This window comes from Peromyscus maniculatus, chromosome 13, assembly GCF_049852395.1.
Source record: "Peromyscus maniculatus bairdii isolate BWxNUB_F1_BW_parent chromosome 13, HU_Pman_BW_mat_3.1, whole genome shotgun sequence".
NCBI lineage: Eukaryota > Metazoa > Chordata > Mammalia > Rodentia > Cricetidae > Peromyscus > Peromyscus maniculatus.
In genome coordinates this window covers 21,612,060-21,630,499 of record NC_134864.1, presented here as the reverse complement: position 1 = coordinate 21,630,499, position 18,440 = coordinate 21,612,060, and positions in this window count along the sequence as shown.

The window sequence follows — 18,440 nt, the reverse complement described above, 5'->3', positions numbered from 1 at the left end:
ACTTAAATGATTTTATTGAAAATATGGCTCAATCCCTTTTTATTTGTTGTGTATCTATTTTGGGATTTTGCCTTGTTATCACAAGGCTACATAAATAGTTAAATGGGCTATATTATGTTAACAACTTTGATTACACACAACTCTACATATCCACTTCATTCTCTCATACAGTCTATGTTTTGATACCACAGTTTACATATTTTTATAGTGTATAATCCATGAAAACATATTCTTTTAGAAGATTTCTTTAATTATTTGATATATATATATATATATATATATATATATATATATATATGTTTCCTGCATGTATGTATATGCACCACATGCATGCAGTACCCAAAGCAGTCAGAAGAGGGCATTGGATCTCCTGAAAATGGAGTTAGAGGTGGTTGTGAGCCACCATGTGGGTGCTGGTAATGGAACCTTGGTCTTCTACAAAAGCAGCAAGTCCCCCAACTACTGAACCACCTCTCCAGCCCCCATTAAAAAATTATTGTATCAGTCATTTTTTTTGTTTTTTATTTTGTTTTGTTTTGTGTTTTATTTTGTTTTTTGAGACAGGGTTTCTCTGTGTAGTTTTGGTGCCTGCCCTGGATCTCGCTCTGTAGACCAGGCTGGCCTCAAACTCGGAGATCTGCCTGGCTCTACCTCCCAAGTGCTGGTATTAAAGGTGTGTGCTACCACCACCCAGCCTTATATCAATCATCTTTAATGGCTTTATGCTAAAGATGTGGGATTTGTACCATATTAGTGCTGAATTAGGGTATTCCAGCTTTGGCTGTGCACTCAGTACATGAAAGCATAAAATTCCCTTTATACATTTTCATTTTACTAATTAGTGTCCCTCTCTTTTAGCTTCTGGAATCCAAACAGCATTTCTTGAGAAAAAACTTTATTTGTTTGTGAGTCTTGAGCTGTCTGCCACTTCCGAAGGCCCAGCTTGCTGTGACTTTCCATATTCAGCACTGTATTAGTCACTTTCTTTGCTGTGACAAGCATAAAGGGAGAGAAGTTCATTTTTAGCTTGCTGTTTCAGTCTGTCCTTCTGGGAAAGTGTAGTGGAATGGCCCAGTCCACTAAGGTGCTGTGTGGCCGCAGCTGTTAACATTATGATGGGACTCCACCCCCACCCCAGTGACATAATCCTTCCACCTGGCTCCATCCTTTCCCAGATAGTGCACCTGCCTTGGAAACAAGCTTTCAAGATGCTTGCTTTGAGGGGGAACATTTCAGGTTCAAATCACAATGGACACTTGGACTATGGCATTCCGTTCTCCCCTCTAAGGACATTGCTGATATTAAGAATGTCGCTAAGCTTATGTGTCCTGCTGTACACAGGACTTGACTTTTCTCTCTTGCTTCTTTCAGGGTTTTTTTCTTCAATTTTTCATAGTTTGGTTACACTAAGCCTTGGTATGGTCTCTTTGGGATTGAATCTGAAGACCTTTTAACCTTTTGCACGTGGTTATTTATAGCCTGCTCAAAATTTAGAAAGTTTTTCTATTCCTATTTTTAAAACAAGCTTCCTACTGCCCCCTCCCACCTATAACTCGGATATTTGTTTTTTTGTGTTTTTTTTTTGGTTTTTTTTTTTTTTTTTTGGATCAGGTCCCATAAATCTAATATGCTGACTTTCTTCACTTTTGTGTTTTATTCCATCTATGTGTATTTTCAAATAACCTATTTTTGAGTGCGTGATGGTTAATATTGACTGTCAACTAATGAGATTTAGAGTTACCATAGAAAAGAGTTTCTGGACATGTCTGCGAGGGATTGTCGTCTAGAGGAGTTTAACTCGGGTGGGGAGGTTCCACCCCAGGTGTGGGCAGCAGCGCTCTTGGGCTGCGGTCCTGGCTGAATGAAAAGGAGAAAGCCAGCTGAACGAACACGCGCCCTCACTGCTCACTGCTTCCTGACTGTCGATGCAGTGTGAACAGCCACACCCCCCCCCCCGCCCCTGCCACTGTACCCCAGTGTCCAGTCGGGGTTTCTGTCGCAGCAGGGGAACAGCAGGGCCCAAAGCAAGTTGGGGAGGAAAGGGTTTATTTGGCTTACGTTTCGGTATCATTGTTCATCGTGGGGAGTGGGAACAGGAACTCTCACAGGGCAGGAACCTGGAGGCAGGAGCTGACGCAGAGGCCATGGAAGGGTGCTGCTTACTGGCTTGCTCCCACGGCTTGCTCAGAGAACCCAGGACCACCAGCCCAGGGATGACACCACCCACAAAGGGCTGGCCCCTTCTGCATCAAGCCCTAAGAAAATGCTCCACAGGTTTGCCTACAGCACTATCTTACGGAGGCATTGTCTCAGCTGAGGCTCTCTCCTCTCGGGTGACTGTAACTTGTGTCGGTTTGTTACGACACAAGCAATTGACAAAGCTTGTGCTAAATGTGTCATCCGGCACACTCACCAAAGAGCACAGTAACGTGAGTGCCACAATTTGTTTTCTGGCTGGTATGGCTGCAGAGATCTCTCTAAGTAGACAGATCTGGCACTTGTTGGGGCTTGCTATGCTGACTCCATGCTGGGCCAGACCTAAAGAGGAACCATCAGGCTAAGCCGGTTGTGGGTTGACTTGGAGCCTGGGGTCACAGGGACTTGCCTGCTGTGGGTCAGTGTGTAGTCCTTGTCCACAGAAGCGGACTGGAGCCAGGGTGGGCAAGCATGGGCATAATCGGGCCTTTGGGGTTTAGCCATGTGTCAGAGTGTGTCTGAAGCCTGAAGTCACTGTGCTGGGGAGAGATTGGGGTGGAAGACCGCTGGATCCTGAGCTGGGTCAGAGCCTGAACTGCTGGCATTGGGGTGGCTGTGGAATAGATTCAGAGCCCAAGTCTTCCTGAGACTGTGGGATCTAGCCAAGGAGCACAGCACGCATTGGGGTTCAGTCCTAAGCCAAGGACCTGGAACCTGGGGTTGTGAGGATTAGTCTACAATCGCAGGCATTAGCATGAAGCCTGAGTTTCTGGGCCCTGGCATGATGCTCAGGACAGGCTTGGAGTCCTTCTAGTTTACTAGGGATAAGCACGAGGCTGGAGAAGACCCAGGAACGAAATGAGACAGATATGGCTGGAGTCTGGAGAATAGTCCCGGAGGAGCAGCCTGGAGTCTGGTGTCATGGACTCCTGCCTGGTGCTACATTTTCCTGGGGGCTGAGGAGAAGGGATGCTGGCCTCTGCATCAGCTTCTGCCTCCGGGTTCCCAGGGATGCTCACTTCCCTTTTCCCTCCTCCACCCAGAAGTTCTCTCTCACAACGTGCTGCATGGGCCTGGTTAAGGGGAGCTAGGAAACTGCCCCCCTACTCTTGCCAGTGCATCTTTTCTTACTTCTAGGTGACATCCTGCTAACGTAATTCTTGTCAAGTTCTCATTAAGGTATTTTTGTGAACCAATAGTTGTACAATTGGATGCTTTTGTGGATATACGCAAGAGAGTCCTAGTCCACCATCTTCTTGATGCCTTTATATCACAAGGATATTTGATTGAATCATTATAGACAATGCTAGCAAGGTTGATGTATTAAAAAAAAAACAAACCAAAGTTAGTACATCATCAGTCATTGTAAGGATTAATTGATAGGTCACTTTATCAGTATCTGGGACATAGTAATATAATAACACATATTGATGTTTACAAGTATTATTTACCAATTCTGTGTGCTTGATCCAATCGTGGATCTTGATTGATCTGCTTTCATTTTAATCTGTAAAATGGGGGCACTGGAGTTAGAAAGCTACTAATTCCTCTTTGTTCTCTCAAAGCCTGTGACTTTAGTCAGGATTAGTGAAAAATTAGACTATATGAGCAAGCCAAATTTGAGTGAAAAAAACAATTGGAGATAGAGAAAATGAAAGAGGTCTATAAGAAGAATGCAACAAGAAAATTTCCAGGCCCCCACCAAGCACCTTCCACGTCAATTGGCTCTTTCACGTATTACTGAATAGAGGAGCCTGTGTCCCTGACCTGGCACCAGAGAAGTCTGGTCCAATTGTAGTAAGAGTGTGTATCACCTGCAGGTTAGACTGACTCACATAACAGCAGCTCTGGCCAGGCCTAGGCCAAAGCCACACCCAAAGCTGATTCCAGTTCCTCCTCAGAAGGCAATGCTCTTCTCCGAATAGTTACCATATTCTCTCCAACTCATCTCCATGTCTTATATGCCTACCTGACAACTAAGGACTTACATTCCCATCAAAGGTAGAAGGTGGTATCAGTCTTGAAAGATGATGTCAGTATTTTAATACAAAATTTGACATTTAGTCAGCTATGATGACAAGAAAGGAGTTATGATGTCTGCCTTCTGAAAGAAGTCGCTAAAAAACAGCTAAAATGGTTAGGACTTATCAGTTTGTTTCCTGAGAAAAGCCAAAGCTGAGAGTCCTGAGACCCCAGCAAGTCCTTGTCACAGTCTAAGATAGAGATTATTATGGATAGCTCAGAGAAGGAAGGAACAGTCACAATCACATTTTCAACTGAAAAGGCAGTGCTCAGAAATGGAAGGAGAAGCATTTTTGTTTTGTGTTTTTAAATAAATGCAATGTATTCATGTATGTGTGGAAATACAACCTTGAATCAATAGAAAACAAATCACTCTGGATTGGCTGGTCATTCTAGCAGATGTTCTGGGTAGCTAGTGCTCATGACCCTGGGACTGTAAACTGGGGCTCTTGTTCCCTCAAAGACAGACGCATTCTCCATTCAGTGAGGTACCCTGAGGAAGTTCGATGCCACCCTCCTGCTGGCAAATGCCAGCTCCTACAGTTCCCTTTCCTGTTCCTTTATGACCCAGGGTGGTCCTGGCGTCCACTCTTGTGTCCTCTGGGGGACTGTTCCACCCTTCTGCTGCAGCCCACCTCAGCCCACACATTTGTCAATAATACATGTCACACTGTTCCCAAAGTATCCCCGGAACACGCCAGCCATTTCTGATGGGTCTCTTCTAGATAGATACCTTACGTGTCTAAATGTAAGTGTAAGTCTCAGGCAAGGATTACCACTGGGGGGCTTACTGGATTGTTTGGTGAAGATGCCTTACACCACTGAGGAAGCTTAAATATCTGTAGATTCAATGACAGAAGTGTTAGCAACCTCGTGACGGCTGAAAACCTCTGGCAGCATAGTGAGGCTGACCATAGCCAGTTCCCTCTGGGCATTCACTCCGGACACAGCAGCCCTGCTGAAGTACTAGGGTCGGCTGATAGCTGTTGCTGAAAGTTGGCTCTAGGTGAGCTAACACCAAGGAGAACTTCTGGGTACAACCACGACAGGGGCTGTCACCACTGGCTGTTGCTTAGTGGGTGCTGATTCAAGGATTAGATTGTACCTCCCCACTTTGATCTCATCAAGTACCTGAGAATGGCCACATCGCCTGCACTGAGGCTGTGGCCCGTGTCTGTGTCGTCTGTTGGGGTTGGGGGGTGTATGTCTTAACATCCACTGGCCATGGAATGCTAGATTCAGTTTCTCTCGTAACGTTTTATTTTGGTGTCTGAAGACACTTTTCTATTGTTCCCTGGCCTGTGTCTTCTGATAAGCAGCCAGCCAGTAATTGGGTTGTTGCTTCTCTAGATATAGCTGTCATTTTCCTCTTGACCATGTCAAGATTTGCTCTTTATCTTTGGCTTTCAATGCTTTGAAGATTTGCCTCGAGGAAGTAGCTAGACAATATAATCCCCAGCGTCGTATTTAAGCATGAACCGCTGCTTCTTCCAGATAGGACAGACAAAAGGTCTGCCCGGCAAAGAAGTTCACAGAACACAACCATAAACCCTAGGCATATATAAAAAGGGAGTGTGTGTAGATAGCACAGGAGTGGAAGCCGAGGGGCTTGGCCAAGGACGGGGAGTCAGACATTCACACTACAAAAACTCAGGAGAGTCGGTTGCAGGGAGACACACAGCCCAGTGCTTAAAAAGATCTGAATGGGAACCAAACTAAAGAAAGTACTAAGATAGTGTACCAATCGGCACACAAAGATGAACCATATCTCTAGTCACAGTTAGTGGCCACATCAACAGTAAAATGTCCACTTGTGGGCAGATATTAAAACCAAGTTGGTACTGTGACGCAACACATGATTTAAATGGCACTCAAGACACAAAACAATACAGTTTGTATTTTTTTTTTGGTCTGAGTTTAAAAGACAGCAAAAAGGCTATTAATACTAAATATTGGCTAGAGGGGCAACTAGTCCCCTCCCAGCTGCCGGCAGGTGAGGTGAATGGTGACTACAGCCTGGAGGTATTTTACAAAAGTAAGGGAGCATTCCCCTTAGGACTCAGTAAGTCTGCCACATTCTCATCCAAGAGAAACAACATGTGTCCTTTGAAGCCATGTTAAAAAAATAAATAAAAGTAGATAAAATCTAAATCACTGTCACAGTAAGCACACCCCTTGGCATAGCCATGTTATGATATACTTCTAAGTCCTAAGAGATTAAAACATTAATACATATAATAGCTTTAATGTGTTTCGAAAGCTTGCTAAGTAAAGGAAGGCAAATATCAGTTACAGACGCGGAGTCCATTTATATGAAATCGTAGATGTGGCAAAAGTGTAACGTCAGAATTAGGTCAGTGTTTGATGTGTCAGGGATAGGAGGAAGGTAACTGTCACTGGGGTGTTGGTGGGAACCTCAGGTTGACATCTAGAATCTTCTAATTGCTTGTTTTGTCAGGCAGGGTCTCTTAAGAAACCCCAGAGTTTGCTGAGAAGACTACTTTGGTTCGCCAGTTTGTTCAAGGAGCCCCCCCCCCCTTCTGCCTACTCCTTCTGGAGTTACAAGGGTGCTACCCCAGCCTCTGGGCTCCGGGGATCTGAACTCCGGGTTCTGCTGCTTATATGACATGCCCTTTAGGCCCTGAGCCATCTCCACAATCCCCAAAGATCTTACTGGATTTCCATAGTCATCCACAAAACATTAGCTTGGCTTTAGGCTCCCCAGGTCCTACTTTAGGTGTGGCCAGATGTGGGCACTGGCCTGCCTTGTGGCCTCTTTTAACCCATTTTCCATCTGTGAGTGAAGAGGACTTCATTGCTAATTCACTGGGTTGCTGAGAAGATTGAATGGGGTGACCAACAGGTGTGCTCTCTGCTCTCATTATCTCCAAGTCTCTTTTTTGTCTAGGAGAAATGAGTCCCAGCACTACCTCCAGGGCCCTCCCCTTGAGTGGCACCCTGTGCTTCGGCTGGATAGCTCTCTCCAGGAGCACACTTGACTCTATCACAGGAAATTACAAGCCCCGTGAGTAGCACTGAACAACTGAGCTTTGGGTCTCTGAAATACAGCCAGATGGGTGTCAGTGTGGCCATCTGAAGGTTTTGTGTTTCAGCTCCTAGCCTGGGAAGCTCCAGGCACTGCCATCAGCATTTAGGGCAGTTCTTCTCAAAGCAGCACTACTGGCTTAGAAAAGTGGAGCCTGAAATTATTCTCTGCCTATATTCCCTTTTTATCCGTTACCTTTTATATCTACTTCCCCTTTATTATATAATACTTTCCCAGGAAGAAAATGGTCACCTATTTTTTTTTGATGGATAACCCTTAAGGGTATGTTTATATTACTTTCAATTTGAAATGGGAAAGCTAGGATGTTTTATCTGAATTTAGCTCTAACGTAGTGTGTTCGTACAATAAAGGCTATAAATAAATTGAAATAAAGCCACAAAGCATTCACTATGCCAAAATAAGCCAAAGGTTGGTTCTCTGTGAGTCCATGTTTTTGAGAGCATATTGTTTTGGGGGTTGCGCTCTTTTGGTACATCTTCCTGGATGACTCTCTTGAACCACCCCAGCATAACCTTTGAAGCATCTTACTTCTTATTTGCACGTGGATGTTCTTATTCCAGGCTGCAAGCCTAATGCAGCTACACAAAATTTAAATTAACATCACATTCTCATGAAATGTTGGACATACTTTTAATTTCTACTTAAAATTTCAGAATTGTTATTGCAAATGAATTAAATTACATTTTCTCCTTTTGCAAGGTTGAGGTGAAAACTAATGACCTAGATAACCGGTTTCCTCCCCTTTGGTAATTAGGAAGACTTCATTCTTTAATCTCTGGGGGCAGGGTAAGTGATTGTGCTGTATGAGTGAATAACAGTTTACAGGTCCATTTTAATTAAAAATTTTCACAGTCTGAATGATTTGTTAAGCAAATGTTAACAACATAAATGCTTAAGGATGAAGGAACTGTTTTCCCCTTCTGCAAGATTAGTGATGTGACACATGGAAACTCATCTTCTACCAAATCCTGACCAGGGGACGTTGGTTTCTCTCCCCATGATTATATTTTGGTGACACCTACGTTCTCATTTTACAACCCATGAGATTTGTTAGCAAAACACCCATCTGCTGGGAATCCCACTTCCGATTTTGTCTCAAGAGAGTTGGCAGTTAGGTGCTGATGGGGCAAATGTATGCCACTGTCAGCCAAGAATTAGATGTTTAGTGGATAAGTTTGTCATGGAATCCCCCAAGCACTTGGAGATGGGTGTGCGCCTTGAACTGCTCCACTGCTGACCTTTGTCCTGGACAATGCTCTCAGGTGTGGGACTCTTGTGACTTCTGAGGACCTTGTAGAGAGTAAGGAAATTCCATCTGGCATTGGTTTCAGCCAAGCATTTTAATCAAACCCAGGCAGATTAAATCTGTTCTGTGAGAGAGGAGGGTGCCAATTTAGCTGTTACCAGATCGATGAAGCAAGTCAGGTTTGGAAAGGTTGTGTGTCTCCGATTAGAGAGCCGGTAATTGGGTAACTGTCTATGAGCAGGACAAGCCAGAGATGTATTGATCAAGAAAGGAAAAAGTCCGACTTGATTAACCTTCGGAGGTGTCAATAAACCAAGGGCTGGTTTTAAATGTAATTTCGCTTCTGTTCTTCAGGAAGAGGCCAGAAATAGCTCAGAGAGGGCCATGGTTGAAGCTAGTTTTTGTAAACTTACCCTGATGCTCAGGAAAAGTATTTGGAAAAGGAGCAAGGTTTTCATCTCAGGAAAAAGATGTTTTCTTCTGGAAGCAAATGTGTGCAGACAGAGATACTGGTCTCACATCAGGAAACACCTCACACAGCTCTGTCTCACTTTGCAGGGGCGGTCAGAACACTCTCTCAGCCCCAGGTCGTCAACCCCAGGCCTTCCCCCTTTGGGAAGCAGCTGGGGCTTTTATTTTACTCTGTTGTCCAGAATCAAAGTACACAGGGCCTAGCCCTGCTCTGGAGCATGCTGTCCGTCACAAAGGCCCCAGCTGGGTGCCTCTGGGTTAGAAATAACAAGTGTGCACTTTTATTTATCCGGCCTACATTTTTGTCTTTGCTATAGACTCTTTCTACATAGCCCTGGCTGTCCTGGAACTCACTTCGTAGATCAGGCTAGCCTCCGGCTCCCAGAGATCTGCTACCTCTGCCTCCTGAGTGCTGGGATTAAAGGTGTGTGCACCACCACATTTGGGTCAATCTACAGATTTCAACTAGAAAAGAAATTTTAACGTAGGGGTTTCACATATACTTCACTGTGGTCCTTCTTACCCATGCATTCCTTCCCAATCTTTTTACTCACTCTTCCCTGCTGCAGGCTTGGTACCCTGGCCCCTCATCCCCCTTATATTTTGCCCTGTTATCTTCTCCACCTCCTCCCTTAGAAATCTTTTTTTTTTTTTTTTTCTAGTCTTGTGCTGGGAAACTGAAGTTGCCTTTCAGGGTTCTTGGTCTTGTTAATAAAATCATTTAGAAGATGGACTCAGAAGGAAGCTTGGGATAGTTTTATTAGAGTTTGAGAGAAAAATCATAGTACAGCTTGGGTGAAAATCCCAGCAGCTTCTGGAGGAGATGGAGAAAACGTCATGCCTTCTAAGTGAGGCGTAGGAAAGAAACAGACATCTTTATAAGAAGGAAAAAGCAGGTTACCCCCATCCATGGCCATGTGTGAACCCACAAACAAGCCTCCTTCCAGGCCCGAGGCCCACGGGCCTGCTTTGTGGGCACGCCACCATTCCAGGGTGAGCATACCCTGTCTTCACAGCACACCCAGACCACCACAGCTAACCACAACAGGACCCGATGCAGAGATCAGATCATGAGGAGCCTGGGCCAATAGAGCTATGTGCCAGCTCTGCAGCTCTGGCTTAGGGAACACTGAGGGTGGTGGTGGTGGTGGGAAAACCATAAGAGCCAGGATGCCAAGAAGTATGCTGTGAAACAGTCTCTTATAGAAATGGCCACATGAACAATGGCCATCTCAATGCACGTGCTAACGTGGAGGAGGAAACTACACCAGGTCTCGCCCCAGATAAAGAAAGGACAGGCAGCAAATGACCACTGAGAGGAGGAGAATTGGCCTCTCCCAAGGGTGAGCTCCCTCACTTGTCATCCCGTGCCGTGGTTAGCCTTGAAACCATATACACACAGACAACCCAAATGGACCCAGCATGTTGTCTGTCTGTCTCTCTCTCCATCTATCTGTCTGTCTATCTGTGCATACATATACAAACATACATAGACCTACCTGTGTATGTATGTAATAATAATAATAATAATGAGAAAAAGGCTATCAACTTGAGAGTGGGGTGGGATATGGAAGGGGTTGAGGTAGAGTGGCTGGTAGGGCCTCGAGGGAGGGGAAGGAGGGGAAAGAGATGTAATTCCATTTCAGTTGAAGACACTTGGTTGGTTGGTTGGTTTTTTAAGAGAAAGGAAGAAGTACTTCCAGGAATAGAAGTAGGCTAGGGAGCTGAGGAGAGAGCCCCAGAAGCATCAGCCATACAATGGCTCTTTTGCAGCCTCTCACACCCTCTTCCTGTTTGTATTTGAAGGGCTTCAGAGGGCATGCTCTATTTGTCAGATAGTGCCAGGGTAAGGAAACACTTCCGGCCTTCCCCTGCAAACTGGCATTGTTTGGGTTAATCTCGATGTAGCTTTCCTCAAATCTGCTGTCACAATCTCATGAGCCCCTCCAAGTCTCCTGATCTGTACCCACATTTCACATTCACTCCCACCAAGGTACAAATACTTCACAGCTAGTGGCTAGGGGTTGCACGTGAGAGGCAATACATGTATCTGTCTTTCCGAGCCTGGCTTACCTTGCTGAAGAGAATATCTTTCAGTTCGATTTTTTTTTCCTGCAAATTTCATAATTCATTTTTCTTGATGGCTGAGTGGAATTCCATTGTGTATATGCATCATATTTCCATTATCTGTTCATTTGCTGGTGGACATCTTGGCTGATTCTATTTCCTTGCTGGTGTGAACATGACAGCATCTCTGACGAGCATGTGCTTTCAGACTCCTATTAAATAGCAGAGACGGTCTGTCCTTCACTGTGAGATGCAGGAGACAGAGCTGACCCTGGGCATCAACATGGACTTTTGAGACCTTCCTCCCTCTGCACAGAAACAGAGTCCATGAGATTTGCGGTGGGAAATGTGGGGAGAACCTTCCGGGCCCTTCCTCACTCCTGCTCCTCCTGCAGCAGAAGCCTGGCTCTGAATTGATCAAGAATCCCACTCTTGGCGGGGAGGCAGGGCTACGGATGCTCTGTGGATACCAGGTGCATCTGATGGGGGACACAGACCTCCAGAGCGCTGTGGACAGCAAGCCCACGCTGTGCTGCTGTCGATTGGGAATGCAGAGCACCGAAAGCCATCACGACTCTCCCTAGGTGTCTGGGACTCTTATCTCGTCACAATAAAAACCAAATAGGTTTGGGAGCAGAGGCAGCTTCAAGTCTGATAAAAACCTAAAACAATAACATTTTAATCGAAAATTTCAGATAAAGGAAATGGGAAGTAAAGAGGTTAATGAGGAGCTTAACAAGGTTGTGGTTTTTTGAGTTTAATGCACCATATGAAAACATGTTGCATGTTTAATATTTGGGTCTATAAATGTCCCCTTGTTTAAATGCAGCGGAGAGAGGGCAGGGGTAGAGAACTTATAGACTTGCCAGGTTATGGGTATTCATAAGCCTTGATAGTCCCACTGTTCTGTGTGAGTAAAGTAAGAGTATCTGATGCTAGGTAAGTTTTGAAAGAAAATAGGTTTCTTTCCATTACAGTCCTGGAGACTCGAGGGCCTGTGCGTAACGGACGCCTTTCTTGTTGACCAAGGCCCCAAGTGGCACAGGAAATGGATCCGTGGGCATCTCACTATACTCACTCATGAGGCTTTACCTTGGTAACTCTTCTAATCGTAAATCCTTCCCAGAGGCCTTGCCTCTCAACACCATAGCGAAGTGTCCACTCTCACGGTGGGGATTAGCTCTCAATGTCGGAACCCTTGGAGACTTGCTAAACCCGATGCGGACCGCAGCAGTAGTTAACTGCTTTCCATCAGGCACCTTTGTTCACATTTTATTTTGACCCAAGACATAGAGACTTGGCCAGCACTTAGGGAAGCCCTCTCAGGCATCTGCCCTTTGCCAGCGTACATGCTTGCACAGCTGTGTCCACAGAGACACCCTCTGGGATGGCAGCTATGCCCTTACCTCTGCTTACCATGGCCAGCCCCAAATTCACCTCAATCCCAGGGGAGAATACAGAAGTAGAACTAAACGGTGACAGCCCACACAGCACAGTCTCAAGTCCTGTGCCTTCAGAAGTGAGCCAGCTGTTCCCTGTGGATCTCCCCAGCACTGTGAGGAGCTTGGCCATAGCTCCCGACAGACACCGGTGTTAAGTGGTTTCAGGGTTTTTTCCTTGTGGATCTAGCCTGTGCAGCACAGAACAAGGATACTGTGTAGATGTAAATGGAAACAGTCTTATTAAATAAGAAACACAGAGCCAAATAAAGAGTTAAAAGCCCAAGAGGTCAGAGCACTAGAGAATAGCCTCTAGCTTACCAGCCGCTGCTGTCCTTCCCCTGAGAAAAGAGAGCTACTTCCTGTGTGTCTGAATTTTTATTGACTTTCTGTTTTGCCTTCTCATTGGTTCTAAACCCAACCACATGACCTCCTCATCACTGCCTGTTTGTACAGACCTCTAGGTCTCTATGGTTGGTACTTAGATTAAAGGCATGTATCTCCAAGCTGGCTGGCTATGTCCTTGAACACACAGATTCTGCCTGCCATGTGATCAGATTAAGGGAGCGTGCTACCACTGCCAGACTTCTACTAAATGACTTGCTATTAGCTCTGACCCCCCCAGGCAACTTTATTTATTCACATACAAATAAAATCACATTTCAGCACAAATAAAATATCACCATAATACTGAGTGTCCATACTGATGCATCCTTTTGACTTAGTACATTTTCTTAGAAAACCATTTTAAGTTTGTGTGTGTGCACACATGAAAATTATGTAGAAAGTGACTGGATTAAAGCTAGCATGCACAACACTCTCTATTCCCTCTCCTGGATGAGCCATTTCAGTTTCTGTTTATCAAACCACCCACACATAAGAAATGGCTCAGGATTTCTGGTACCCATCATCGTTACGCAATGGGCTACACTAGTGTCTCTGAGACGAGGGACCTCTGACTCTTAGGGGGTCCAGCGTGCAGGAGAAGGGCAGCCACAGGCAGAGGGTAGCTCCACTGGCCATCTGTGCAGGGAAGGGGTGTTTTACCCTCCCATCTCCAGCCAACTGTTAGAGCTCAAACCAGCAGCACTGTCCAAGAGCCATCAGGAAGCTGGGTCTGGCTGCTGGACTATGAGGACATGGGTAAGCGACTGCTGGGGAAGGAAGGTAGCCATGGGTGTCTGTGAAGTCCACTGGGGCACGGTTTGAGTCTGTCTAGGTGGTGGTGAATTCAGGCAAACAAAATTGAGGAGCAAGTTACCCACTGCCAGGGGGAGATGCTGGAGCCAGAGTTCTGTGAGCTTGGCTCAGCAATTACGGCCGAGCTGCCTAGCCAGGCCACCCCAGCAAGACAGAGAACAGACTCCAAACCATTTGTGTCCCCTCTTATAGAGCAATCTGACATGGTTTGTCACCCAGCAAGGTGCCAGTACTATGGAACTTGCAGGAAGGGCAGGGCTGATACACGTTTTATGTCATCAACAACCAGGAAGCCGCAGCTTACTCCCAGCCAGACGCTCTCCCAGGTGGCGCTTGCCCACAGGTGACACAGGGCACAGCAAGTGTCTGTGTCCTCCATTCCCCTAGCAAATGGCTTCAGCAGCCTTTGAGAGTACTGTTCCCAGTCACGCCCCCAAGGAGTTTTCCTTAGTGTGGGGGATAACGTCTCCTGTATATGAAGAGGAGAGGGCTTGCAGAAAAAGCATTTTAAAGTATTTGGGGGGCAGAAAATTCTGGACGTTTTCTTATTGATGGTTATGATAAATGGTGCTGGTTACCGGCGGAAAAGTCACAAGCCACGACTACCAGAGTTACAAAGAGCTTTATCAGAAAGAAGGAGGGGGAGAGCCAGGCCTGGAGAGAAAGAAAGATGGTGGGAGCAGAGAGAGAGAGCAGAGAGAGGGTGGGGTCCACATCCGGCTTTTTTAAGGTGCAGATTGCAGGACCACATAGTCACCAGCGCTTGCTGATGACGTAAGACTCAAGACCCAGAGCTGCGCATGGACAGGATCTTAACACTTACAGTTTCAGTAATGCAGGTTAAAGACCTTCTTAATGCCATAGAGAGAAGAGCTTTGGGTTTTTCGTCAGCACGTGTCCATGCAAGTCTGGCTGCATCAGCTGCTGCTTGTGGATATAAGACTTAACACACTTAACTGTTTGAGCCTCAGTTTCTCCTATAGTAAAATGGGCAGAGCGAGCCCACTATGGCAGGTTTCATCAACCACAGTTAAAGATGATGTCATAGGTCACATGGCACTCACCAGGGGACAGGCACCCGGCATCTAATCTAACTCACTCAGTTTTCACATCAGTCCTAGGAAGTAGGTATCCTTGCACCCGTTCATTTACAGAATAAAAAAGCAGGGTGAAGTGTAGGAAGTGGGTATTCCGCGTGTTTCCATTTGAGAATCCCTCAAGCACACACCCGAACTGAATGTTGCTTTGAAGCGATACCCTCATGGTGCTGTGCCTCAAATAGTTGATACACAAAGCACGCAGAAGAAAATGCTCTTTCTGAGGATTAGAAGTGGGTCAATCTGATAACCACTGTGACTGCCGCTCTCCAGGTTTTGTGAGGCAGAAGGCTGGTCCCTGGTCCCAGGGAACAAGGCAGCAAGGCCAGGTCTGGAGTGGGTTGGGGTGGGAAAGGAGAGGCAGCCTCGAGGTGTGGGTGTGGGTGTTTGAGCAGCCGCCTTGTTGCAAATAGGATGTGCTCAGGCCTTGCAGTCCTTTGCTTCGGCTGGCTGGGGAGGAATCTTTCATTCTAACAGGCCATTGGCTCTGATTGATGGAGGGAGTCGCCTCCTCGAGGAGAAGCTGACAAAGGCAATTTACCAGAGGGCGCGCACAGGAGGAATTGAGCCATGCGGGCTGACAAGGCAGATGGCGGCGGGCGCAGTCCCCGGGCCATTGCTGCGTGGCAGACACTCGTCAGCTCGTGGTGTAAATGTAGCAGCCACGTCGTTCCACTTTTCAGCTAGGCCCGAGATCGATGGTGAGCTCTGTGGAGGCCATCCATCACACAGGGAGCAGGCGATGAGTCGCTAGGCGGAACGTCCCCCACTGATCCCTCCAACACGCTCCCTCGCAGCAGAGTCAGGATGTGGGGTGTGCCTGTCAGCACTCAGACCCTGAGATGTCCTTGACTGTAACCGAATGGATCTTTTCCCAGGATCCCCTGCTGTTTTTCTGAACAGCAGGAAATGCTAAAGAGACTGACTCACTCCTGCCAACAGGCCTCCTGGGAGCAGGATCTGCCCTCTCTTCCTTACATGGGTATGAATCTATACGACCCAACAAACTCTTAAAAGCTCACAGTCTCTCCTCCACCCCTGTGCCTTGGCTTCCATCCGTACTGCTGGGACTGTAGAAACCACCAGTCAGGGAGCCTGAGGTCTGCAGGCCACCAGGCCAGTTGAACCTTCTCCATCCTCATGACCTCTCAGCCAGCAGACTCCAGGCTCGCCGGAAGTATCTTTCCTATAGGGAACCAGAATCCTCAAGCACACACTTGAAGCGAATGTTGCGTTGAAGCCATACCCTCCTGGTGCTGTGCCTCCAGATAGTCTTATTTAGTTTTGCTTCTTCAGAGAAATTCTAGCTATGACTCATAAAATAAAGCTTATTGTTTCTACATGATCGAGACTCATAGTTTGCAAAACATTTCCCTAGCAACCTTTTGGACGTAGTCTGCTTGTCTCTGTCTCCAGTGCCACCTTGCTGACCAAGGAGCAGGTGCCATCTCCTACCTGGACAACCACACCACTCCCCCAGTCACACTTTTCTCCTTCACTGCATTCCCGGGGGTGACGGATGATGGGATTTTTTTCTTTTTCTTTTTCTTTTTCTTTTTCTTTTTCTTTTTCTTTTTTTGATAACCGTATACCACTAACTACACTGCTGAGATGCTCCGAACTCTCCAGTGGGTCACATGGTTTTCACAGCACCTCTAGACCACACGTGGAACGGCTTCCACATCTCAAGCTTTGTCCCCAGCCGTTCCTCCATCCCTTTCTTTAGTCCCGCTGAACTTCCACGGCCTTGAACATTGTCTCACTCTGTGTGGGACCAGGGTCGCGCAGGTCATTCTTGCCTTCTGTTTGAAGTACCCTTTTCTTTCCTGTCCATTTAGCGAGATGTTCACAGTGAGGAGACACGAGGTATCAGAAATTCTCGGTGCCATGCGGGAAGACTCCCCAGGACTTAGTATGTAGGAAGGAATACTGGAGGGACGTCTTCATGGGCTACTGACTCACGTGCCCCACGAACCTTAAGAGAGTGGAGAGCATCCTCCTTCGCGGTAGCATGATCTGAATGCAGATGCTTCTGCCCGGTATTAAGTCCATGACTTCATGGGGCCAGAACACCAAACCCCTGGCTGCCGAATCCTAGCTTCGGCCACAGGACAGCCCATCACCAAGGTGGGGGCATTGATGTGGAACATCCCAGCAGGTGACCCCTCTCCTCAGCAGCCAGAGCCAATGACTGACAGAGGACTTCGGAGCCTGGTATCCTTGCTTCAGAGTGGCCCGTGCTGCAGGACAACCCATGCATTAGCACGCTGGACACCAGGCTCAACCCAGGGCCCAGCCAACACCACCTTCCTCTTGGCTTTCTTCTGCTCTGTCCTCTCCCCCTATGGCCCTTCTCTTGCAAGCGGTCCCCAGTAAGCTCCTTTCTCAAGTAAATCCACTTAGGTGCTGCAGCTAGATCACTTGAACCCTGGCAGTTCACAGCTCTAAAAAGCACAGAGGAGGCTGTCCCCTGAGGGCGGGTATGTAAGTGGGGGTCCTGAACACTGAAGTGGCCTTCTTGGTATCAATGTGGATATTTACATTCCTGGGTGATAGAGGCCAAGGAGCTGTGCTTACCCCAGGGGCGAAACTGACATGGTTTTTGTCATGGGCAGATAACAGATGGTCTAACTTCATGTTAGACCTTTGGGTTCCTTGTTGGTGGCTGAATGGTGGTAGTTTCCCAGTTTCCTGGTACTAACTACAGTGGACAGTCAACCCACAGCAGCACTCTGAGTTAATTTGTTGAAAACACTCTCAACCTCCCAAACAGATGGCGGGTTTATGTTATCAGATATGTGGTCAAGGACCCTCGCCGACTCCTGGATCTAAGATGGTTCATCCATCCAGGGCCTTCTAAATGAGCAGATGTGGCATCTACTGGAGCAAGGATATGATCATAAAATTATGAGAATATCTTATACATCCAGAGCCTATCCATCTCCTAAGAGCCCTGCAGCTATTCACAAGATTAACTACACTGGGAGAGGGACATGCCCAGCCACTTAGTGAATTACTGGTCTTTGGCTCCCAGAGCGGCACTACAGTCTGTGGATCAGAATGCGGCCATCAGCAGAAAATGATGATTTGGCATGATTTCCTGTTTTGGTCCACATCCATCTCACAAAGTATATGATCACTCCATCCTGTTTGCCAGGGTCGGATCGTGTAGTTAGGATAGATGAAACTGGTCAGAATGACTGCATTGGCTCTGTCTGGTCTAGCAAGCTTTGTTTTTTCAGATGGGGCCAGAAAAAAAGCCCTCAGAGTGGTCCCCATTTCACCAAAAATAAAAACGAAGCAATCCGGGCTTGGAGGGGCAATGCCTATAACAGCACAGTGGACGCATAAGCAGGAAGACGGCGAGTGTGAGGCCACTCTGCCTGGAACATCAAAATTAAATAAACAAAAATAGCTAAAGTGGTGATTATGAACTACCAGCCATTTACAACACCGCCTTATTCTACGTGATCACGGTTGTTTGTGTTAGCTTCATCTCGCAGACGAAAACCCCAAGATGCAGAGAGGGTAGAGAGTGTGTTTCTGGAAAGCCCTCCAGTTCTCAGATCTATGCCTTCGTGGTCCTTCACAGATGTGCCTAGCTGCCAGGCTCTCTCTCTCTCTCTCTCTCTCTC